This window comes from Pimephales promelas, chromosome 2 (genome assembly GCF_988280905.1).
Source record: "Pimephales promelas chromosome 2, fPimPro1.hap1.1, whole genome shotgun sequence".
NCBI lineage: Eukaryota > Metazoa > Chordata > Actinopteri > Cypriniformes > Leuciscidae > Pimephales > Pimephales promelas.
In genome coordinates, this window is record NC_142770.1 from 22,818,822 (window position 1) to 22,843,545 (window position 24,724).

Here is a 24,724-nt window from a genome sequence, read left to right on the forward strand (position 1 = left end):
CGAGATGGGTCTTGTGCATGTTGCCCACTTGGGTCCGGCCTAGTACCAAGTGCGATCCTACATGAAATTCATCTGGGCAATTAACATGGGGCCATTATGTAACCCGCGGACAATCCCAATCAAAGCCCATTTTTCAGCCCATTTAAAACCCACATGGGCCCCACATATAAATATCGGCTGGGTTAAAGCTGGGACCGAGATGGGTCTTGTGCATGTTGCCCACTTGGGTCCGGCCTAGTACCAAGTGCAATCCTACATGAAATTCATCTGGGCAATTAACATGGGGCCATTATGTAACCCGCGGACAAACCCAATCAAAGCCCATTTTTCAGCCCATTTCAAACCCACATGGGCCCCACATATAAATATCGGCTGGGTTAAAGCTGGGACCGAGATGGGTCTTGTGCATGTTGCCCACTTGGGTCCGGCGTAGTACCAAGTGCAATCCAACATGAAATTTATCTGGGCAATTAACATGGGGCCATTATGTAACCCGCGGACAATCCTACATGGGGCCCATTTTTCAGCCCATTTCATACCCATATGGGCCCCACATACAAATGTTGGCTGGGAGGTGAACTAACATTAATTTTTAGATGAACTAATCCTTTAACATATACAAATTTATATTTCAGTAATCTGTTACCTTTGGACAAATTCAAGTGTGCAGGATGCCTCGTGCTGCTGGTACACCAGATTAATGTTTGTAGTAAGTTGCAAACAAAGCAGCAAATTCAGCCATGAAATCGGGGTGTTGATTCAGAACCACTTGACCCTCAATACTCAGCATCCACTGGGTTGCAGGCAAAATGTATTAAGTAATTTAAAGATTCTGGAACGTACATTACCTAAGACAAATCAGTCTCAGAGAGTCTGGAAGTGTAGAACTTTTTCCCACTTCAGCTGCTGTTGCTGACATCTACAATAAAAAAAAAATAATAAAAGGAAAAAAAAAATGTAATGTAATTAAGTGCAGTATATGCAGTAAATGCAGTAGACAGATTTCCCAGCCCTCATCAATATGGCATTTTAAAATGCCTAATTAAGTAATTCAGAGTTGCACATGCATGTGAAATGACGGTATCCAATCTTGCAAATCAGTGTTGTGTCTGGTCACATCTAGCACCTTTACAAGACTTCTGATAACCTGTATGGTCTCTATAAATGAAACTTAAAAGCTGCACATTTTTAAATGCACGTGAAAAGTCAGGTAACGTTACACCACAGGTAAAACAGCAGTTTAGAACATTAATGTGACCTACAATGATATTGCTATCATATTGACAATTTACAGTGATACATTTCTCATTTAGATTTAGGTTCAAGTTATATTAAGAAAACGATAAACTTTGAACAGAAAATCAAATTAACTTTCAAATCGTTTGCCAGTCATTTTGAATTTAGTTATGACGCAGGGATTTGTTAAACACTTGCTCTCCATAATAAATCCAAACTAGTGAAATAAATGATAAAATAGCAGCATCATGCAACGATGTTAAAATCATATTCTAATGTTTTTCATCAGCAAAGCTAACTGCACGTGCGTATTTACGTTCTGTCTCAACAGCACTCCTCAGTAGGCTATGCCTTGTTTTCCAAACTGCAAATGCTCGAAAAAATACTCTCTGGAGAGCATGACGAACAGGAACAGGCATATTGAGCGCTGCAAATTGATTTGCGTTAAATAGTTATGATGCAGGCCTTTATTAAACACCGGTTTTACGTGCTCTCATGCGAAAATCGAAATCAAACGACATCAAAACTGGTAAAATAAATGAGAAAAATAGCAGCATCCAACGACGTTAATATAGCCTATTCCAGTGTTTTCGTCAAGAAAGCTAACTCTCACCAAGACTTAAGTGGATCCGATCTGTCGTCTTGCAAACTGCAATGCTCTAAAATACTCAAATAAAACTGTAACAAACGGCAGCATTCGTCCATAACATTTAAGATAGTTTTACCTTGTGCTTGTAAGTTCAGATCGCCTCACCACTGAGCGCGCGCCGTCGCGATTGCCTCGCCTGAAACAAGACATTTAAAAGACACATTGCTTTACTAAATAAACGTAACGTTTCGACGGAAAATATAGGAATCAAACACTTTTACATCACACACGCAGTTGTCAACAAGTCGATCAATAATTGCATGATATAATGACATGCCGATGTTATGAATTCTGTTCAAAATATGAATCGCTGATTAAGTAATACATTAGATTGTAAATATTTATGGACGTAAATTTAAGTTAACTTACCAAAAATTGAGTAAATAGTGCCTTTTGTCTTCAACTCGATCCTGCCCTGCTCCAGTCCACCAGATTTCAAATGTATTCAGCCCGCGCAATCCCATAATGCCACGTCACAGTAAATTGTTGTAAAACATATGAACTACAGTGAAAACACCTCTTACCTGTAAATCAATTTACAGTTGACAGGGAAATATACAGTAAACAACTGTAATACTCATTTTGACCCATAATGCATTGCGAATTACAGTAATAATAACTTGTAAAATGATAAAACAATACATTTCTGTAGAATTTTGCTGTAGAATCTACAGCAATTTTTAATTGTGCTTTATGGTGGTGCTAAAGGAATGGAATTAAGTGGAACATTAAGTGGAAGTTGACAGCTGGCTTTATTGTCTTCGGGAATATGGTAACAAAATTCCCCTTCAATACTTCAAGATATGCACGCTGTGACTAGGGATGTCCCGATACCACTTTTTCACTTCCGATACCGACACCGATGCCGCACCTTTGGCTTTTGCCGATACCGATATTAGTCGGGGTGGTTCACAGGTTTAACTTTGTGAGAGACGAAACAAAACAAACACAAAAGCAAACATGATACACATGTGAACTGGGGTGTATTCCAGAAAGCAGGTTATGTGACTTACCCGGGTAAGTTTAGGAGTGAGTAAGCGGATAACCTCTGCTTTCGGTTCCAAAAGCGAGAGTAACTTGCGGGTTATGTAAGTAACCATAGCAACTGACTCTCTGAAGATAACCTGCTCCGGAGTAGGTTATGTTGCAGGGTTCGTTTGTTTCAGAGAGGTTTCAGAGCATGGCGTGCCCTTTTGACGAGGATCCTGTGGACGTAGAGGCACAGATTATACGGGGTTTTTTTCGCCCTGAGAGGGTGATAAGACCACGTATCGATGTCTTTTCATATCCTGACGAATATTTGCATGAGCGCTATCGTTTTTCTAGGGAGTCGTTAATTTATTTAACAAACTTACTAAAACCACACATCGCAAACGTGACAAACCGCGGGTCAGCGATTAGCGCCGAACATATTCTTTGTATTGCTCTGCGCTTTTTTGGTACGGGGAGTTTTCTCTACAATGTGGGCGATGCAGAGCATGTGGGAAAGGCAACAGTGTGTAGGGCCGTTCGTACAGTATGCATGGCACTGAAACGGTTTCTACACACTTTTTGTACAGTTCCCTGGCCATAAACCTGTGCGCGTTATTAAAGAAGAATTCCACAGGGTGGCAGGTACACTCTCAGAAAGTCTGTCATCTACTTCAATAAAATGACATTTCTTAATAGGTTTATTTTTTTCCTGGACATGCACGTAAAAGGTTACACAGACTTCTTAAACTCGTAATTAATCTTTATTTCAGGGTTCCCAAACGTGATTGGGTGCATTGATGGCACCCACATTCCTATTAAAGCTCCATCTATCAATGAGGGAGACTATGTTAATAGGAAGTCTGTGCATAGCATCAATGTGCAGGTAATAGCTATATTTTTTGTTACTTAATATTGGGGTTACCGAGAATAAACTTATTGTTCTCCACAGGTAATATGTGATGCAACCCACCTCATCACTAATGTTGAGGCAAAATGGCCTGGTTCTGTACATGACGCCAGAATATTTAGAGAGTCATCTCTGTGCAACAAATTTGAGCAGGGTACGTTTTGTTGGACAAATGCTTGTAGTCTTTATTACATTTACAAAACACCTCAAACATTACAGGACACTTCTATGGTTACATGCTGGGGGACAGAGGATACCCTTGCCTCCCCTATATGATGACACCCTACCCTGATCCTGAGCCCGGACCACAGACACGCTTCGACCGGTCTCACAGCCGAACACGGGCCAGGGTGGAGATGACAATAGGCATTCTGAAGGCGAGGTTTCAGTGTCTGCGTGGTCTCAGGGTCACTCCAAATAGGGCATGTGACATCACAGTCGCTTGTGCGGTACTTCACAACATTGCCACAATAAGAGGAGAGAGAGGCATCCCCCCTGTCCCGATGAAGAGGACCTAGAACAACACCCAATGAATCTAGCAGACCACAGAGATGGCAGAATGCTTAGAGACATGATTTGTCAAAATCACTTTATTTAATTTCTTTTATTTCTCCAGATCCTGAAATAAAGAGACATGACAGATTTGTATTCATTGCTTTATACACACACATGAAAAAAAAAAAAAAAAAAAAAAAAGATTCATGTTCACATATGATTCTCACCTTAAGGCGATGCTCCAGCAATTTGATTTCAAGTTTGGCCTTTTTAATGGCCAGCCTTTTCTCCTCTTGCTGAAGCTGTATAAGGTCCATGTCCATGTCACTTTTTTTAATTTGCCTTAATAGATGGACCTTATACAGCTCCTTTGCAGACAACTAGGAAGGCAAAGTAAATAAGATGGTTAAAAAAGAAAATCAGCCACAGTAACATTGTGTGATAAGGACAACCAGGGACAAGTTCTTACACTGCTAAGATTAGATGTAGAGGTAGTTGGACCCTCATCTGCATTTACATCCCCAGCTACGTTCTGTCACGGGCCACATTTTTCAGTCCATCTAAAAAGCTGTGCATTGTCCAACATATGCATCATACCTCTGTGGGTCTCCCAGCACTTTCTAATTCAGTCACAGCAGATGCGGTCTCTTCGTCATCATCCTAGAGTGGAAATATGCAAGGTTACTTTGTCTGGCAGACATAGTGAAAGATCTAAAAGCAACTGGTTCTTAAAATGCATCACTAACAATTGTGACAGACTGTGTGGTTTCAGGAGGATCCAATAATACAATGCGTCCATCAGCAACTGCAAGAAAAAAAAGACACTCAATGTGTATGACAGACACTGAATAAAGGCATTAGGAACATGCAAGAATAAAAACAGATTACTGTATACGCATACATACAGCATATGCTGAAAAAGAGAATATGAAGAGTTCAGATGCAAAAGCCTCTAAATGCCATTTGAAATTTTCTTCTTTAATGATGATTTTTATCACACTTGTATATTTAAGTTCAGTAATTTCACTTAAATAACAATTAATAGGTAATTATCATTGCAATTTAAGTGAAATCACTGAACTTAAATATACAAGCTTGATAAAAATGATCATTCTAGAAGAAAATTTCAAATGGCACTTAAAGGCTTTTGCATCTGAACTCTTCATATGCATCCATAATGCACAAGTGAAACAATGACTGCATTTGGGAAGCATTTAGCCTTCTTTCTAATGACAAGAGTTAAGGATTGTTTTGTCCAAACATATGATTAAATAATCACAAGTACTGTGGTATACCTACATTGTACCAAGTCACTTGAGTTGTTGTGGGAGGAAGCAAATTCTGACGAAGTGCCCCATCTGGAATACCATCGACCACAGGGCGACCTTCATTAAGAGAAAGAGCCAACTCCTCCGATGGAGTGAGAGGAGGTGGAGGTGGACCCCCGCCAGTTAGACGGGCCTCAGCCTTCTTTCTATTAGCTATATAGAAAGAATACTGTAAAAGTAACTTTAGACATTGATCTTAAAACAATTAAAATAAAATATTACCTTTTTGAAGAATATTTTGGTGTTTCATTTTGACTTGGCAAAGAGTTCTTTTGGCTCCAGAAGGATTACACCTTATAAAACAAGAGGCCTATATTTCATGACAATATACATTGTACTGTATTCTTAAGAAACTGATGTAAAGAAAAGTACATGCTTGTCAAGTAATGCCACATGCTAAAAAAGACAATTGTTCAACTTTGCAAATGAACAAAAGAAAGGCAAGCATATTAAAAAAGTAAAAAAAATAAAAATAAAAACGTACGCATTTACTCTGTCAGTTATTTTTTTGCCAAGCCAATTGTCTTTCCTTTGCGTATGCAGCTGTGTTGCTTTTTTTCATGATAATGGGCTTGTACTCCTCATAAGCCAACATTAAAACTTGACTTTTCACCCTTAGTTTCCATGGTGACTCCTGAATTCGGTGATCCATTGAAAATGCCTTTATATGTTCGCCGGGCGCGCGCATTAACTCGAGGTTATTAGCAGTAGGTTGATTAAACTAACTCGACACAGGTGTTTTGGAACCGACATACCCAGAGTAAGCAGGTTTTGGGTTAATCAACCCAGAGTTTAGGGTTAATCTGATGGTTAATTAACCCAGCTTTCTGGAATACACCCCTGGTGTGTTCTTGTGCAGATGTGTTCTGTTCAACAAACTGTTCAACACCCAACACACAGGCGCATTATGATTTATTTTAATTTGTTGAGAAAACATTAAATATGCTAAAAAATACTCTTTGTACTACGTGTGACAAACCGGATAACACTCAACCATGAAATTAGATCGAGAGTCAGAAAATTAGACGAGAGACAGAAAATGTTCAAGTGTGACTGATAAGGTAAGTTTACTGTGCTAAATAAAGCCAAAAATGTTCAACCATCAATTCAGTCTCATTATCGTGTCACGTTTGTCACAGAAAATGTAACGTTTATTCCCATCGAGACTATTCGATGCGCAACGTAGTGTTAGTCAATAAGCCTGCAAAGAGTAAACGGTATCACATTTAGAATCCGAAGGTAAACCACAGGCCGTATGAATAAGGGTAAAATAAATATGGTCTAGCAAAGAAATAGGCCGCATGATCCTGCGGGCTGTATTATCGCGCTGCCGTGCCAATTTGGCTAGTGTCCAGTTCAGCGTTTACCCTAACTGGGCAACTCGACCGAGCGGTCGCACAACTTTTCTGAGGCAACAGAGAGAGATACATTTTGTCATCACGTTTCTTCCGTTCAACAAAAAGATAATCATTGGGAAGTCTAGAACATGAAATCCAACCGAAAAATGTCTTGCCTTACATTTTCGCGTCACTGGCAGCCACTGTTCGAAGAGAGAGAGATCACGACAATAATCTTCCGGTTCAGATTCAGCTCGTCTCAGCAACACATATTTTAGTAAGCAAGTAAACTTTATTTATATAGCACTTTTCACAGACATGAAGGGTCACAAAGTGCTTTACATTAAAAAAAAAAAAACAAATAATAAAAGAAATAAAAACCACCAATTGCACTACTTGCAATTTTTCCATGGAGGATTTGTTTAAGCAAGCGTACAGTGCATTGCAGTAGTCCAGACGAGAGGAAATAAAAGCGTGAACGAGCATCTCCAACTCTTCTTTAGAAACCACCCATCTAATCTTAGCGATGTTTCTGAGATGAAAAAAAACAAAAACAGGAACGAACCACGGATTTAACACGACTGCTAAAACTCATCGATTTATCAAAAAGTACACCTACATTTCGTAGCACATCACCATCTGAGGATGATAAAGCCCCAATGGCCTGCCTAATCTTTGGAGTAATTTTATCAGGAGCCATGATCGACGCCTCGGTTTTGTCCGAATTTAGCTGCGAAAAGTTATCAGACATCCATTTATTGACGGAGGCTAAACAATTGTGCAACAGTGACAGTTTATCCAGCCTGTCAGGGCTAAAAGTTGATAAATAAAGCTGAATATCATCAGCATAGCAGTGGTAAGATATCTCTCCAAAACTAGCAATAATCTTTCCGAGAGGAAGCACACATAGACCAAACGGCAGGGGGCCGAGCACAGAACCTTGGGGCACGCCACAGGTTAAAGGTGCGGAGTCTGACACATAAGGCCCTATGGATACAGAGAAACTCCGGTCTGTAAGATAGGAGGAAAACCAATCCAGAGCAGATCCAGTAATGCCCACAGTTGTTCTTAGTCTATTGATCAGTGCAGTGCAGTGATCTACAGTGTCGAACGCTGCACTTAGATCTAATAGAACCAGCACAGAGCATTTACCTCCATCAGCAGCCATCAGAATATCATTTGAGACCCTAAGGAGGGCAGTCTCAGTTGAATGTTTTTTTTACGAAACCCAGACTGAAATTCATCATGAATATCATGTAGATTTAGAGCATTATTCAGCTGGTCCGCCACAACCTTTTCTAGAATTTTAGAAATAAATGGCAATTTAGAAATAGGCCCATCATTTTTGTATGAAGCTGCATCGAGTTTGCTCTTTTTCAAGAAAGGCTGAACTATAGCATGCTCAAAACAACTAGGAACCTGGCCCAGCTGAAGAGATATTTTAGTACAACATTGCCACCCAGTGGATATAATTGTCATTGCACATTCTACTCAGTGAGAGGAATAAGAACAAACGGCTAAAAACGGAGTTTGGCGAGTATCAACAACAGGAATTTGACCGCGGAAAAAAGGTCAACCGCACGGTTCCGATGCACGTTAAAGGGTTAAGGACCGTACATCACTGGAGCAGGTGGATTTGTATCCGCACTGGTGTGTCGGTAAGAACACGTACGACTCAGAGTTTGCGGCAGAGTTTGTGGTTTACTCTTGATTCGAGTCGAATGGGAACAGCGAGCGGTAACGGTAAGTGGTCTGAATACAGAATAACAATAATACAGAATAACAATAACATTAGAGATGCGGCTAAATCGACAACATTCATCAAGGCAATAGAACTGGTGACATTACTCAATGTATTGCAGTTCCCAGATAATATTTCACAATTCACATTTCGTTCGTCTCTCACCGACTGGGCACCGACCGACCGACCGACTGACTGACGTCATTCGATAAACACGACTCTCTGATCGGCTGAAACCTCCTCAAGCGTATTTGAACTCTATAAATTGATCAGTATGAGGGGCTAAGACAAGTTCCTTTTGATCTGTAAACGCGGGAAGGGGGGATCAAGCGACAAACGGGCCGGATGTAGGTCTCATCCTCGACTTGAATCTCAGCAGATCTGGTACGGCCATCCGAACTTGGGAAGGTCTTCGCAACTTTGCCTACCACAAGACGCGTCTCTTGCGTTCGCTCTTCAATTTTGCCGTTGAAAAACAATGACGCGTCAACCGCGACAGAGACGCAGCCCGTGGCATTCGTCTGGCAGGAGAACATAGATGGACAATTAAGTCAAGCAAAGACATAAGGAAAACTCAACGGTACGGCAGGAGTCACACACACACACACCTTTGCGCTTTCAGTCAGGCACGGTCTCCTCAAATCACCAAGCAGAATGGATTCGAACGGATCGCGGCACCCTTCCACCGAGGCTCGACCGGGTACGGGTTGGCCGCGTGTATCTGGGAAACACAAGTACGAGATAAACGACGGATCACATCAGTCATCGAATTGCTCTTACACAAACGGTGGCCGATATCAACTTTGTGCCTTCAAGTGGATGTCGCGTAAAGAGCGTAAAGAAAGCTCACCTGTTCCCTCCCGAGTGACATTCACAAGACGCGTCTCTTGCGTCATTGTTTTTCAATGCTACATTTGAAGAGCAAACACGTCAACCGTAAGAGAGAAACAGCCTGTGCCGTTCATCCGGTCGTAAGGAAAACCCTCTGCTAAACTGTGTAACTGGATCCCATCAGTTTATCTGGTACTTATGGGTGAGCCGTCGAGCACGTATTCTTTATGCTCTTTACAAGACACCCACTTTAACGCACAAAGTTGATATTTTCCACCGTTTCATCACATCCATCATTAAATTGCCCTTACACAAACGGTGGACGATATCAACTTTGTGTCTTAAAGTAGATGTCTCGTAAAGAGCATAAACGATACGTGCTCGATAGCTCACCCGTTCCCTCCCAAGTAACATTCACGAGACGCGTCTCTCGCGTTCGCTCTTCAAATTTGCCGTTGAAAAACAATGACGCGTCAACCGCAACAGCCCGTGGCATTCGTCTGGCAGGAAAACATAGATGGAAAATTAAGTCAAGCACAGGCATAAGGAAAAATCTCAACAAAACGGCAGGAGTCTCACACACGCACCTTTGCGCTTTCAGTCAGGCACGGTCTGCTCAAATCACCAAGCAGAATGGATTCGAACGGATCACGCCACGCTTCCACTTAGGCTCGACCGGGTACGGGTTGGCCACGTGTGTGTATCTGGGAAACATAATTACCACATAAACTGATCACATCCATCATTCAATTGCCCTTACACAAACAGTGGAAAATATGAAATTTGTCTTAAAGTGGATGTCTCGTAAAGAGCATAAAGAATACGTGCTTGATAGCTCACCCGTTCCCTCCCAAGTGACATTCACGAGACGCGTCTCTTGCGTCATTGTTTTTCAATGCTACATTTGGCGAGCAAACACGTCAACCGTAAGAGACAAACAGCCTGTGCCGTTCATCTGCTCGTAAGAAAAACCCTCAGCTAAACTGTGTAACTGGATCCGATCACTTTATCTGGTACTTGCGTTTCCCACTTATGGGTGAGCCATCAAGCATGTATTCTTTATGCTCTTTACGAGACGTCCACTTTAACACACAAAGTTCATATTGTCCACCGTTTCATCACATCCGTCACTCAATTGCCCTTACACAAACGGTGGACGATATCAACTTTGTGTCTTAAAGTGGATGTCTCGTAAAGAGCATAAACAATACATGCTTGATAGCTCACCTGTTCCCTCCCAAGTAACATCCACGAGACGCGTCTCTCGCGTTCGCTCTTCAACTTTGACCTTGAAAAACAATGACGCGTCAACCGCAACAGAGACGCAGCCCGTGGCATTCGTCTGGCAGGAAAACATGGATGGAAAATTAAGTCAAGCAAAGACATAAGGAAAAACACTCAACGGTACGGCAGGAGTCACACACACACACACCCACCTTTGCGCTTTGTCAGGCACGGTCTCCTCAAATCGCCAAGCAGAATGGATTCCAACGGATCGCGGCACGCTTCCACCGAGGCTCGACCGGGTACGGGTTGGCCGTGTGTATCTGGGAAACACAAGTACGAGATGAACGACGGATCACGTCAGTCATTGCATTGCTCTTACACAAACAGTGGACAATATCAACTTTGTGGCTTCAAGTGGAAAAGCTCACCTGTTCCCTCCCGAGTGACATTCACGAGACGCGTCTCTTGCGTCATTGTTTTCCAATGCTACATTTGGAGAGCAAACACGTCAACCGTAAGAGAGAAACAGCCTGTGCCGTTCATCTGCTCGTAAGAAAAACCCTCAGCTAAACTGTGTAACTGGATCCGATCACTTTATCTGGTACTTGCGTTTCCCACTTACGGGTGAGCCATCAAGCATGCATTCTTTATGCTCTTTACGAGACGTCCACTTTAACACACAAAGTTGATATTTTCCACTGTTTCATCACATCCATCATTCAATTGCCCTTACACAAACGGTGGACGATATCAACTTTGTGTCTTAAAGTGGATGTCTTGTAAAGAGCATAAACAATACATGCTTGATAGCTCACCTGTTCCCTCCCAAGTAACATCCACGAGACGCGTCTCTTGCGTTCGCTCTTCAATTTTGCCGTTGAAAAACAATGACGCGTCAACCGCAACAGAGACGCAGCCCGTGGCATTCGTCTGGCAGGAAAACATGGATGGAAAATTAAGTCAAGCACAGACATAAGGAAAAACACTCAACGGTACGGCAGGAGTCACACACACACACACACACACACACCTTTGCGCTTTCAGTCAGGCACGGTCTGCTCAAATCACCAAGCAGAATGGATTCCAACGGATCACGGCACGCTTCCACCGAGGCTCGACCGGGTACGGGTTGGCCGTGTGTATCTGGGAAACACAAGTACGAGATGAACGACGGATCACGTCAGTCATTGCATTGCTCTTACACAAACAGTGGACAATATCAACTTTGTGGCTTCAAGTGGAAAAGCTCACCTGTTCCCTCCCGAGTAACATTCACGCGTCTCTTGCGTCATTGTTTTTCAATGCTACATTTGGAGAGCAAACACGTCAACCGTAAGAGAGAAACAGCCTGTGCCGTTCATCCGGTCGTAAGGAAAACGGACAATTAAGCCCTCAGCAGTACGGCAGGAGTCACACACACACATACACACACACACACACACACACACACACACACACCTTTGCGCTTTCAGTCAGGCACGGTCTCCTCAAATCACGGATCACGGCACACTTCCACGGGTTGGCCGTGTGTATCTGGGAAACAAAAGTACGAGATAAACGACTCATCACATGCGTCATTCAATTGCCCTTACCTTCAACTTCACATTTCACATGGACAAAGCTCTGAAATCACCTGCAAAGACCCAAACAAACTCGCATAGATTGCGGAATGCATTTGAAGACGACGGCTTCGGACACCAAACAGATCCAAACCTTGCCTTTTTAAACAGCCCAGCCAGCTGCAGCCACTGACGAGTAGGAGGAGTTCCAAGATCCAATCAGCCGTCGAAACACCAATCAGCTGCTGGAATGATTACGGAAGCCACGTCACCTGTAACGCAACAACCGCAAGCAACGCCCCAAAACTAATCACTGTAATACGTACCCAACAGGGTGAATGAATCTCTATTAATAGAAATCATAATGAATTCCAACCCATCAAGTCCATCGTATTCATCTTTGACACTGTTGTCCCTTTTCGCCCAGGTTATAAATCATTCTATGTAGGCCGCATCTGGTTCGTACACAGTTTCCCTGCGTTGCGCGCACGCAACACATCTCAAAAATGTAAACGTACAATTCCCATCACAAACACAATTGGATTCTTACAAAATACGTGGCTTTACCCCATTTGGTCCTGCTGCTGAAATAACTCCCTTTTTTGTCAAGTCACATATATTTACGTAATACAGATTCAATCATTCAATCAAGACAACATCACAGTGTTTGTTTATTCGTAAAAACAAAACAAAAAACACACACACACACACTCAAGATTGGTATGATGGTATGATGAGCGATGGTGTCCTCAAATCTCCTAAAGATCTGTTCGATAGACTGGAGCTAAACCATTTGCAGCTTTACAAGTCAAAAGCAATCCCAGACAGCAAAATGTATTTGGGCCAGGTCTTCACTAGCATTTGGCGCAGATCCGGGCCAGCACCGGCCCAGTACAGTTATTAATGCCATGACATGTGGTGCAGATCTGGCCCAGATCCGTGACTCATATTTTACATCTGGGGCTCATCTGGCCCTGGTCTGTGATTCATATTTAGGCTAAAAGGCACAAACACCCAGACAATTTGTCATTTTCAAACAAAAATTTATTTGAGGCAATTAATACAAAACCAATACAAAAAAAAACAAAAAAAAAAACAGAACCCATAATGTGAACACTGCACTTTCATGTAGCTATTGCTCATTAGTTGGGTGTGACCGGGCACGGCGGCCACCCCCACGGTCGCATGCCAGATTAAACCACCTGATGGCATAATGGTTCATCTCGGTGTCGGTGGCTTTGTCAGACGTGCGATTCTTCCTCACTGCTCCTGTAATTCATGCAAAAAGCAAAGAAACAAAGAGTAAATATTAGATTCAATATTCAAATATTATTTGTTACATTATAGTAAAATGCTTGCACACATAAATAATAATAAATGCGACTAAAGTGGTGTGGAGTGATAGAATTCGGTAAAAGAGTATGAAAACTGGATAGGAGGAAGATGTGAATTAGAGAACTTGTACAATATTCATACTTTTATACTCGCATGTCCAATGTGAAAAAAAACCTGTCCAATAAAAATCTGAGGTTGAATGTTCAAGTCACAGATAAGTATCAGAAATGAGAGTATAAAACTTCACATAAAAGAATGGATATTTATTGTACAAGTTCTCCAATTCACATCCACCTGCTATCGAGTTTTGCTACTTTTTCACCTTCATAAAAAGTGAGTGAATGAATGAGTGAGTGAGTGAGTGAGTGAGTGGTGCTTAGGGTGCTTTCACACTTGGTTTGTTCGGCCTGTTCCGAACTGAGTTCGATTGGTCCCCCCTCCCCCCGATGGACTGTGTTCACATTATATATTTGTATCCAAACCGTGGCATCAAAATGGATAGAATAGAATAGCTCGCTTCACATTTGTTCTTCTTTTTTTTTTTACCTTTGGTTTTGTTTTGTTTTCAAAGAAAAGATTAGGGATGGACCCGAATTTTTCCGCCATAAGCGGACCAGAGTATGGTTCGCTGGTGCGCACCCGAGTTCGGGAGACGGCGTTCACGTCATCCGAACGAACCGAACTCTGACGTCATTCGAACCCGGTGCGGACCAAAAGTGCTAGTGTGAAAGCCCCCTAAGTAAAGCGAAAGGCATCTATGTATACTTACGAGCCATAATGGCCTTGGTTGCCATCTCGCTGAATTTCTTTTTATTATTCATCCCCTTCCAATTGATTGATTTTGCTGCACTGTCAGCAAAAATGTGTGCCAAACTGTTAAATATTACGCTTTTGGTATCTCTTCCACCAACGGAGGCCAGCATTCCCACCTGTGGAAACAAGAGACTAAATTAGTGACAAGTAAGAGATTGATAAATGATAAAGAGGTGTGGGCAACATAGCAATAAGTGTGGGACATATCTCGTGTCATGAATTACATCTTAGCTTAGCCCAGTGCATTAAATATGGGCCAGAAAGAGAGGTGACAAAACACTTCCTCGTTTTCCCCATTTAAACACAGCTACTCGATTAGTGTAACTCGACCTAGGCTGGTGACACAAAATAAAACGTTGTGTTTTTCTAAGCGTTTAACATTGATGACTATATTGTATGGCGGAATACCATAAAAAAGTGCTTTAGAGCACTTCGACTTGGCGCAATAATACCTTCACTCGTGAAAGGAAGCGGGAGCCGGTAAGAGGACCTTTCACGAGTGAAGGTATTATTGCGCCAAGTCGAAGTGCTCTAAAGCACTTTTTTATGGTATTCCGCCATACAATATAGTCATCAATTTTAAACGCTTAGAAAAACACAACGTGTCACCACATTTTGTGTCACCAGCCTAGGTCGAGTTACACTAATCGAGTAACTGTGTTTAACGCTTCTCTTTCTGGCCCATATTTAATGCACTGGGCTAAGCTAAGTGCTAACATAGTTTTGCGGCAATACAGAGCGATAGAGTGCTGAGACGAGAGAGGTGTGCATCAGCTCGTCTTAATTAAGGGAATAACATAGTTTAATATGAAAACCCGGTGGAGTATCCCTTTAATCATAGGCGGAAATCGCGGGGGGGTCGGGGGGGTCAGGACCCCCCCTATCTGAGGGTTGTCCCCCCCCCAAAAAAAAACATTAAAATATGTGTATTGTAAATAATGTAATCATATATTCGGCTTAAAATAATTAAGAAATAAAATAACACAAATGCAAACGGGGCAATATCGAAAAAAGCGTTCTAAACATTTTGAGACCTCCCTCCCTTGCCTCACAGTGCATTGGTCCACTCACTGCCTCCCCCTTTTACCTCAGACGCCTCCGTCCCTTTTACCTCAGACACACACATTCCGGTGGCGGGAGAGAAAAAACATAGTTGTTGAGTAGTTGTGGAACTCCAGTAAAGGGGTCGCACACCGGACGGGAAGCGTCGCGTCGCGCCACGTCTTTAAAATTCCAACACATTATTCTCTATGAGTGTACTACACACCGGCGGCGCCCAGCAACGGTTCACTCACGAGTCACGACCGTGTTCAAAACCCTGCTGCGCCACAGAGCGCCATTTACATAGTTTTATATACAATTTAAATTATTTTTTGTCTCAAATCGGTGCTGACGGATCCTGACTTCGCCCTGTGCTGCAATATGCATTTAGTTTTGCATTTATTTACAGAAATCAGCTGCTTGAATGACAATTGCTGGTGTTATTGGATTTTTCAGGTGAGATTCTCAATTCATTCAGTAAACGGATGCTCTGAGGTGAAGTTTTCAGACTGCAGACTCAGGAACGATTGTATTTAATTGTACAGTACAATAATAACTTAGAACAGACATTATCTTCATGTCATTAAACATTACAATATTGCTGGCCATACACTGGTGAGAAAGTCCGGGTGCGCTGTACATTTAGATTGTAACGCTTTCACTGTGATTTAGTTGGTATCATTTCATATAGTTAAAGAATGAGTCAATGAATGAAATGTAATCGCTGCGCTGCGTGAGGAGGAGAGTATGTAAACAGATTCGCCGCTGGCTTAAACCAGAAAGAAATTTTAACAAGTATGAAATGGTCTCCATGCTACACTAATAATAGTAGTAAGGCTTTCCTCTGTATTTTTTTAACTGTATTATTGGTGTCCCCTTCAAAATTTGCTCTTGAGAATTGTTGTGTTTATTGTCCCCCCCCCCCCCCCAACATTTTGATGAAATTTTCGCCCCTGCCTTTAATAGGACAAGCTAAAATGTGTTAGCTGTAAACATTTACCATCTAAATCCATCAAATCCCATTAATTCTAATGGAAAAATGTATTTTGAAGACAAATATATTAAATTGCCCAATATCACCAGGCACCCTCTCCAAATCTTATTGAGATGCTCCTTGACAACAACAAAAAAAGTGTGAATACCAAGTGTTAGTGGACTTAGATGTTTTATAACCATAAATACCAAGTGCTGTTTTTTGACTGTGTTGCCTGGGTTTTTCAACCACCCTTCAAACTGATCAACCTCACTCACAAAATTCACAAAATTCACTGTTCGGTTCGATACGATACACTTGTGTCACGGTTCAGTACGTTTCCGATACAGCAAAAAGAAAGAAATGCCAGAGAAATTTCCTTGCTTTATTTTTTTTGAATTATTTTTTATTAAAACTAACATCATAAAGTATGATATTTTTTTTTAACTTTGAGCAATGATGGAGCCGTACTTGTCTTTTCTTAGGAGCTTGTAAAACAAAACAGCTCCTTGGACAAAATGAAATGTACTATTGTAGCAGTTAAACAAACGTTTATTTTAAACAAACGTTATAAACAAAAGCATTATATAGCCTACTTTTCCTGCCAAACTTCAATGGTTACAGTTAGTGTTACTACCATGAATCCATGGTGAATGTTGCTGATCTGTGGACACTGGATAGTTCATTCGTGGCACAATGTTTCTTCCTGGGTCCAAACTGATAAATGGTCCGTCATCCACACAATAACGAGTAGCTCAGTTTCGTTCCGCTCACATTACATTTGCCATTTGATGTCGGGCAATGTTGTGGTCATGCCTGCGTCTCTTACACTATGAGCGCGCTTGCTACGCGTGACGCACCTACATTTTGATGGAAAAATGGCCCAACGAACCATTCGGTTAAAAAAATGCGTACCGAAAATGGAACCGAAAGCCTCGTGCCGAACTTATATTTTAAGTTGTTAATGCTATGTTGTGATGTCTGCGGAATAATTCACTCACGTGTACAGATGATTGGCTCCTTCCCAGAACGCCCCATATTCAGACTGGGCACAAATACTTCCGTTGCTCTGTTGCTAGATGCCAAACCATCAGAAGACATCCCGAGAGGTGGACGGGGTAGAGACAGATCTGCATTGTTGATCTGAGATGAACAGTCGTAAGAAGATTGGAATAATTGCAGAGGAGGTGTAGAAAAAGAGGGGGGGCCTTGAAGGAGATTGTGGTGGAGGTGGAGAAAATGATGTTGGCATTGGAGAAGTGAGTGTTGGAAAGTGGAGAACAGGAGGATGGCACTGGAGGGGGTAGTAGTGGAGGTTGGGTGAAGTAGGATGGCCCCGGAGCTGGTTGGTCGCTAAACAATAATCATAAAACATAAGCGAAGGGTTATAATGGAACTATTTTATAGTGACTAAAAAAAAACAGCAATTTAATAGTTTAACAATTGATTTCCTTAACAGGACAAATACTGGTTATATTTACCATCGTGATGTTAATGAGGATCCTGAAGTAGGCCGATTTAGAATCGATGGTCTTGGTGCCTTCTTGGGTGCAGGCTCTCGATCACTGTCTTCAGTGTCGCCATAATGGTGCCTAATTTTTAGGAGAGACACATTTCACTTAGACTGACACTTACACGTTCACACAGAAAACTACATAAAACATCAAGTCACCTAAAATAACATTTACAAAGATAAATCACATGCATTAATCTTGAATCAAAATATTAACAAAATAGTTACCGTTGGCTATCGGGAGACACAGTAAAAGGTAATAATAACAACAACTCAAAATTGAATACCACACGTCTTCAAAAGTCTGACGGGACGCTTCGACCAGTTGTGGCCTGGCACCTCGGCAAACTTCACAGCTTTGTTGATCCTCTCATCGCTTGTGTAATTTGGCCAGAAAGTAAAACCATCATTGTACCATGATTGAGGCACCACAGACACAGACTTCTTGCCATCAAAAAATTGCACAACACAGAACATTCTTTTGAGAGAGAGAGAAAGAGAGAGAAAATAGCATTACCATTTACTGTGCCTTAAAAAAGCCCCCTGAAAAAAAAAATCATCAGGTTTCAAGTATGATTGGCGAGTACTTTTCAGAAACATTGTATTTGCTGGTGTGTCTACTGGTGTCATGAAAGTGTACTTACGTGTACATAAAAATGTGAAGTAACGTAGAAGATGATGCTCCAGAAACTCAAATCTATCCACACCTAAGAATAGACTATCAGCTGTAATGCCACCCTACCCAAACATTTTAAACTAGAATTGATCAAACAACTCATCCTGATTCAAAACAAGCAAACTACTTTATCGTTTCACAGAATGTACAATTGGTATGGATACAAAACCTCTTCTATGGGGGAGCAATACACATTTATATGCAACTGCACACACTTCGGCATACATGTATTGTTCTGATAATTGAGAGACACTGTAGATATTCAGAAAGTCTGAGCTGAATGGATAGGTAAAGAAGATGGACTTATCAGAAAACCTTCTATAAACTAAATAGATGCCATCATGACACTCAACAATATCGTCAATCCTACAACCGTGCTGTCTCACCTCTTGTGCTAAGTGTACTAGTGAACGCCAAAGTGCGTCACAAATGTATGGAGCAATCTTTCGGCATACTGCCAGTGCATCGAGGACAAGGTTGGGCTGACTAAAATAGCAATGCTGGAAAACAGCAGCGTGAAATTCTTGTAGATATTTGTGTCCAAGTATGAAGGCAGAATGACAGGTCCAATGTACAACAAAAACATCCTGAATTCCGTTGCTTTCCACCTGTCAATGTCCCTCAATGTTCTGGGTTTTCTTGCAAATTCCAATGGAATATATTATAAACTGTCTGGTCAACGGAATCTGAGAGGTCCTCTAAGCCACATGTTCAGAAGCTTCCTAACAACACCTAAACAAACTGAATGCATATAATCACCAGGAAACTGAGATATCATCCCTACGTTCAACCCATGGAATGGGTTAGGGCCCTGATGATGTTCTTCATTATGTTTTTTGGGCAAATGATTCATCTGTCCTGAGTGGGCAAGAGACTAAGGGAAAGGTCATTCTGCCAGATAGATACTCTCCTTTCTGGGCACATTTATCACCTCCAAACTATCCATTGTGACTCTTAACGTTTTTTACGAAAGCCCGGGCAGGTGTATCGCATATGACAGAATCTAACTTAACAAAAATCCTTTTGCCCTCAAAGTCAATACCACTCTCCAACTCTTTCGACTCCGTAACAAAATCTTCCAAAAAAAACTTCAGCTGGCTTTGGTTTATGTGGCCCACAGAACAATGCAATCACAACAGGTTCTTTAATTGGGAAACTTAGTAAACATCCTAAAATTGGCCACACCTGAACCCCACTACTCTTGAATAAGGGCAAACCATCCATATTGACTTGTAGTTTTAGTGTACAGCCATCTACAAATGACTCAACCGCCTGTAGTAGCTTCTGCTTAAAGGAGGACAGGATGCCAATATAGTAATAGAGTCCTTCACATTTTTTTTGCTATGCTATATGTGATTTTGGTCTTAAGGAGGGTTCTGGCATCCTTTGGCAGGTCAGGGAAATGGAATCTCAGCAGGCCAAGAAGAGCTGTAAGAGCCACCAGGGAAACTCCAAAAGTTAACGCCCAGTTGCGTAGACTTTTTTTTTTTTTTTTTCCCTCCTCTCCAGCGTCCTCCTCTATCATCTGTTCATTTCCAATCTCCTCCATGTCACCCTGCATATTCTCAAAGACTGTCTCTGCTACGTTTTCCCTACATCCAGGTTGTCCTTCCATTACATTACAACACTGGGAAGCAAAACTTTCATTGTGCATTTCCCTAATTTGTTGAAGCCCTTTCTGAACTTCTCTACGTGCTCTCCATCTAATGGCGGCCCCAGAGAGGACCGTTTTTCTCGAATCCATCCCTCACGAGCTGTTGAAAAGAATCCTTAATCGAGAGTACACGTGTGGTGGAGACCATGTGTCAAATGCAATTAAACAAACAAACAAACAAACAAACAAACAAACAAACAAAAAAACAGACAACTTACATTGCAGTTAGCAAAGGGAGCAGGACCTGGACAAAACCTAAAGGGCACAGTACAGAGAAATGAGACACATTTTTTATCTACACAAAAGATTCACATCTTAGACCTTGGTAAACACTGCGACAGCTACTTTGAGAAATATGTAGTGTAGTATAGTGTAGTGCAAGTAAAGTAGCTTTTCTCTTCAAACAATTAAAAAATAGAAATGATTTTTTTTTTTCAGGGACACCATGCAGTGCATTAAATTGCATTAGTTGTATTTTGAAGTGTATCTTATAAGTAAATACTATTGGTTAAGGGTCTGCGGAATAGTTTGGAGCGGACATGTGACCAGGAAGCACAGTGAAGTTGTGATTGGGAAGGCCTACTTTAATTGTTAATTCCATAGGCTACTAGCCTATAGGCCTAATTAATTTTCCCACGCAATCATTTGTCACCGCATAACAGACACTTATATACAGACACACTAGAGTGCAGAAGTGATGACATGGGTTCCCTCGATTGAAAATGAGGAGTTGACGTCATTTTACAGAGCCCCTCCCCTCTCCGCCATGTTGGTTGGATTCCCACGGCAAAACAGTATTTGTATATGTGTGTTTTTAGCTCGGTAGTAGAGGCGTTTCTCGCAGTGCCGCACTGTTTTACCATGCCTGAAAGTCACTGCTGCGTTAAAAAACTCCTCCAGTAACTCACACGATACATATGGAAAACATAGGAACAATGGAATTAAGTTTTTGGGGTTACACAAATTGACACAGCAGGGAGAGTCTGACCTGACGAGGAGACGCCGGATTGCTTGGTTTGCTGATGCCTTTAGTATATACGATTTTCACTGTTTGCCGTGCCTTAACGAACATACGCAAAAGTTGTTTGAGTGCCTTGTTCATTACTTTTACTATGGGTTCCAAAGGCGTTGCCCCTGGTAACTGATAGCGTCTCCTACCATCATGGCCGACCGGCTCAGACCCCGCCCAAATAGGCACGTGTATGACAAGCCGTTTTGGCTTAAATTGTACCCAGCCTTACTCGTCAGAATTGCATTTTTACTAGTAACAATTGCAATTAGAGAGCTCTACAAATTAATTTGTACTAGTCATATGTCTCCATTGACTTCCATTCATTTTTACAATTGAATTGTTACTAGTAAGACTTACAATTAAAGAGCTCTGCAATTGAGTTGTTACTAGTAACAATTGAATTAGAGAGCTCAATAATATTAATTCTTACTAGTAACAATTGCACTAGAGAGCTCTCTAAATGAATTGCTATTAGTAAGAATCCAATTGAAGAGCTCTTTAATTAAATTCAAGAGCTCTCTAATTGCAATTGTCACTAGTCACAATTGGATTAGAGAGCTCTCTAATTGTGATTCTTACTAGTAACAATTCAATTTGAGAGCTCTGTAATTAAAAATGAATGGAAGTCAATGGAGACATATGACTAGTAAAAATTCTTTTATTGAGCTCTCTAATTGTAATTGTTACTAGTAACAATTGAATTGGAGAGCTCTGCAATTCTATTTGTTACTAGTAATACTTGAATTAGAGAGCTCTGAAATTGTATTTTCACTAGTAAGAATTGAATTAGAGAGCTCTCTAATTGTAATTGCTACTAGTAAGAATTGAATTGTAGAGCTCTCTAGTTGAATTGTTACTAGTAACAATTGCATTAAAGAGCTCTCGAATTGAATTCCAAAGCTCTGCAATTGCATTCTTACTAGTAAGAATTGAATTGTAGAGCTCTCTAAATCAGTTTTTACTAGTAATAATTGTATTAAAGAGCTCTCTTAATGTAATTCTTACTAGTAAAAATCGAATTAAAGAGCTCTCTAATCGTAATTGTTATTAGTACGAATTTAATTAGAGAGCTCTATAATTGTAATTGCTACTAGTAGGAATTGAATTTGTAAAGCTCTCTAATTGAATTCTTACTGGTAAAAATGCAATAATGACGAGTAAGGCTGGGTACAATTTAAGCTAAAATGGCTTGCCATACACGTGACTCCTCATTCTCAATCGATATGCATTTCCCCTGTAGACTTTTGGAAAAATCACAAAAAATAAAATCTGTGGTCAACAAAGAGTTGTGACCCTTACACGTTTTGTCTACCAAGATAATCTTTACAAGTTAATCCAAAATGTATACAGTTTGAAGCCTATATAAAGTTTTTTTTTTTTTTTTTTTTTTTTAAACACAAGCACAATAAAAAACCACAAGCGGGTTATAACTGTGTATTCTATGTCATAGATCAAAACATGAAAATATGCAGAGGCTTTTGTTCACCACAGACATTATTTCAGGCGATTTAGCAAAAACCCATTCAAAACCCGAAAACAGAGGGTTTTCACCGACGTCACATTCTGGGCGGTAACCCGGATGAGCAGCCATTATAGAGGCACTCGGATGTAAACAACAGCATGGATTGCACTGTTTATGTACTACTGAACACATTGTTACACTAAAAAAACACAGAAAAACTACGCTCAGATATGTCAGTCCAAAAAGCACATGAAATCCGTTTCAAGCTACATCCATTATGTGGTTTGAAATCTTATTCAAATACCAGGACATACCTCAGTCTGAACGATCGGATTTCGGCTGGTGGGCGATTCTCACGCCGCATAAAATGTAAACGTGGTTGTTAGAGGAGACATGCTGCAAGTCGCCGCTGAAACAATGCTGTGTTGTTGCAAAGTGCCAGCTGCGAGCAGAAAAATATTATTTCAGAAACATATAGCGGCGGCGCAGACTGTGCGCCGTGATGGCCATCTGAGCTGATGCTGTGCCTCTCTCAACCACAAACGCCTTATTTCATAATTTTTGCACTCTTCTCTTTAACTTTTGGCAGTCTATAGAACTCACAAGATATTTTCCCGATGCGACCGATATGTACAGACCAAAACTCGACCATTTTTCAAATAATCAGCCAAATTTGCGAGTCAGTTCAATGGCATTGTTTATGTTCTGTGCCTCCAAAATGGTCGACTTCCGTATTGATGACGCGTCGTGAAAACAGAGCGAGGGAACCGGTGTGGTGAAGAGATGCCTGGGTCCCCCTGAAGAGATGAGTCCCACCTTAGGACCCCATAGTATGCCAGTAGTATGCCTGATCAAAATATGTTCTCGCGATAACTTGATAAAAGCAGTTTGTTGCCCTCAAGTAATACGTTTATTTGTTTAGCGCTTTTCAAATAAAACCTTTAAGCGCTTTTCATAGTAGGTTGCGTCAACAGCAGAGGAGAAAGTTCGCGAAATTGTATAAATATTAATAAATATTACTGTTATTTTGTCATGAAATGTAATTTTAAGAGTTTAAAAGTCGATAAAATAGTTTTTTAAAGCTCAAATCTGTGGTTTATTTATAAAGATAGCGCCTTTTTAAAACATTGTTCTGATTTAGATTTGTTCTGTAGCCTGCTGACTTATTGACTGAATCTTTTAACTTGTTTTATTTCTTGACTTGTATGAGCTTATTTTACCTTTTAGGCTACTTATTAATAATGTCTATTATTGATCAATAAAACTGAAATTTAACTAAAAGTGACAGGATTGTGTCATATTATTTCATGTACCTTATATAAGAATTTTTGATAACACTTTAGAATACGGTTGGTGAATAACTACACAAGAACTAATGAGTAACACAATATTAACAATCTAGTAACTATTATTAACTAACAAGAAACTCTGATTAACGAACTATAGCGCACAGACGAAAGTGGTAGTTCACTATTAGGTAATTAATAACTACAATGTTTTTAAAACTTCCCAGAGAACTACTGAAAAAGTTTATTAACAATCTAGTAACTACTATTAACTAAAAGAAACTCTTATTAACGAATTAGTAAGTAATAGCTCACAGATGAAAGTGTTATTAGATACTTCTGTGGGAATTACTAATCATTTGGATTCGTATTATAAAGTGAAGATCATTGGAACTAACTAGTAATGACTCAAGTGTTACTACACGATCTAGTCATGATTTGTGCAACCGTTTGAGATTTTTGGTGAACTTTAGTAACTTTTAGGAAATGTCTTTAGTAACACTTGATTCATTACTAGTAGAATACTGAAGAATGGGATGTCACCACTTCTTTTTCTGTCTTTTGAGAAAAAGCAACACCAGTGACTGATCACATCTTCTTTAATAAGAACATGATACATGATAGAGACATGTACAGGAAAGAGCAAGACAATTATAATAATCATTAATAATATAAAT

General features: G+C 40.7%; 2 long non-coding RNA genes and 1 pseudogene across 5 annotated transcripts; all 3 read right to left on the reverse strand.

Moving 5' to 3' along the window:
• Positions 1-4,324: 4,324 nt before the first annotated feature.
• Positions 4,325-8,436, reverse strand: LOC148995864 (uncharacterized; annotated as a pseudogene). The gene is made up of 8 exons (XR_016146402.1): positions 6,072-8,436; positions 5,810-5,880; positions 5,555-5,740; positions 4,982-5,064; positions 4,857-4,919; positions 4,729-4,791; positions 4,487-4,639; positions 4,325-4,383 (listed from the first exon to the last, which is right to left on the reverse strand). The product of XR_016146402.1 is annotated as an uncharacterized LOC148995864 (transcript).
• Positions 8,437-10,938: 2,502 nt separating this feature from the next.
• LOC148995865 (uncharacterized) lies at positions 10,939-13,361 on the reverse strand. The gene is made up of 3 exons (XR_016145805.1): positions 12,182-13,361; positions 11,539-11,653; positions 10,939-11,043 (listed from the first exon to the last, which is right to left on the reverse strand). It is a non-coding gene; the product is annotated as an uncharacterized LOC148995865 (long non-coding RNA).
• Positions 13,362-13,367: 6 nt separating this feature from the next.
• Positions 13,368-23,684, reverse strand: LOC148995866 (uncharacterized). Of its 3 annotated transcripts, XR_016145802.1 has the most exons (8): positions 23,365-23,684; positions 23,076-23,203; positions 20,506-20,542; positions 18,245-18,435; positions 17,926-18,036; positions 17,446-17,797; positions 14,387-14,546; positions 13,368-13,551 (listed from the first exon to the last, which is right to left on the reverse strand). It is a non-coding gene; the product is annotated as an uncharacterized LOC148995866 (long non-coding RNA). The 3 variants fall into 3 exon arrangements; XR_016145801.1 differs by having other exon boundaries at positions 18,186-18,435; positions 23,076-23,684; XR_016145796.1 differs by having other exon boundaries at positions 23,076-23,682.
• Between the last annotated feature and the right edge of the window lie 1,040 nt (positions 23,685-24,724).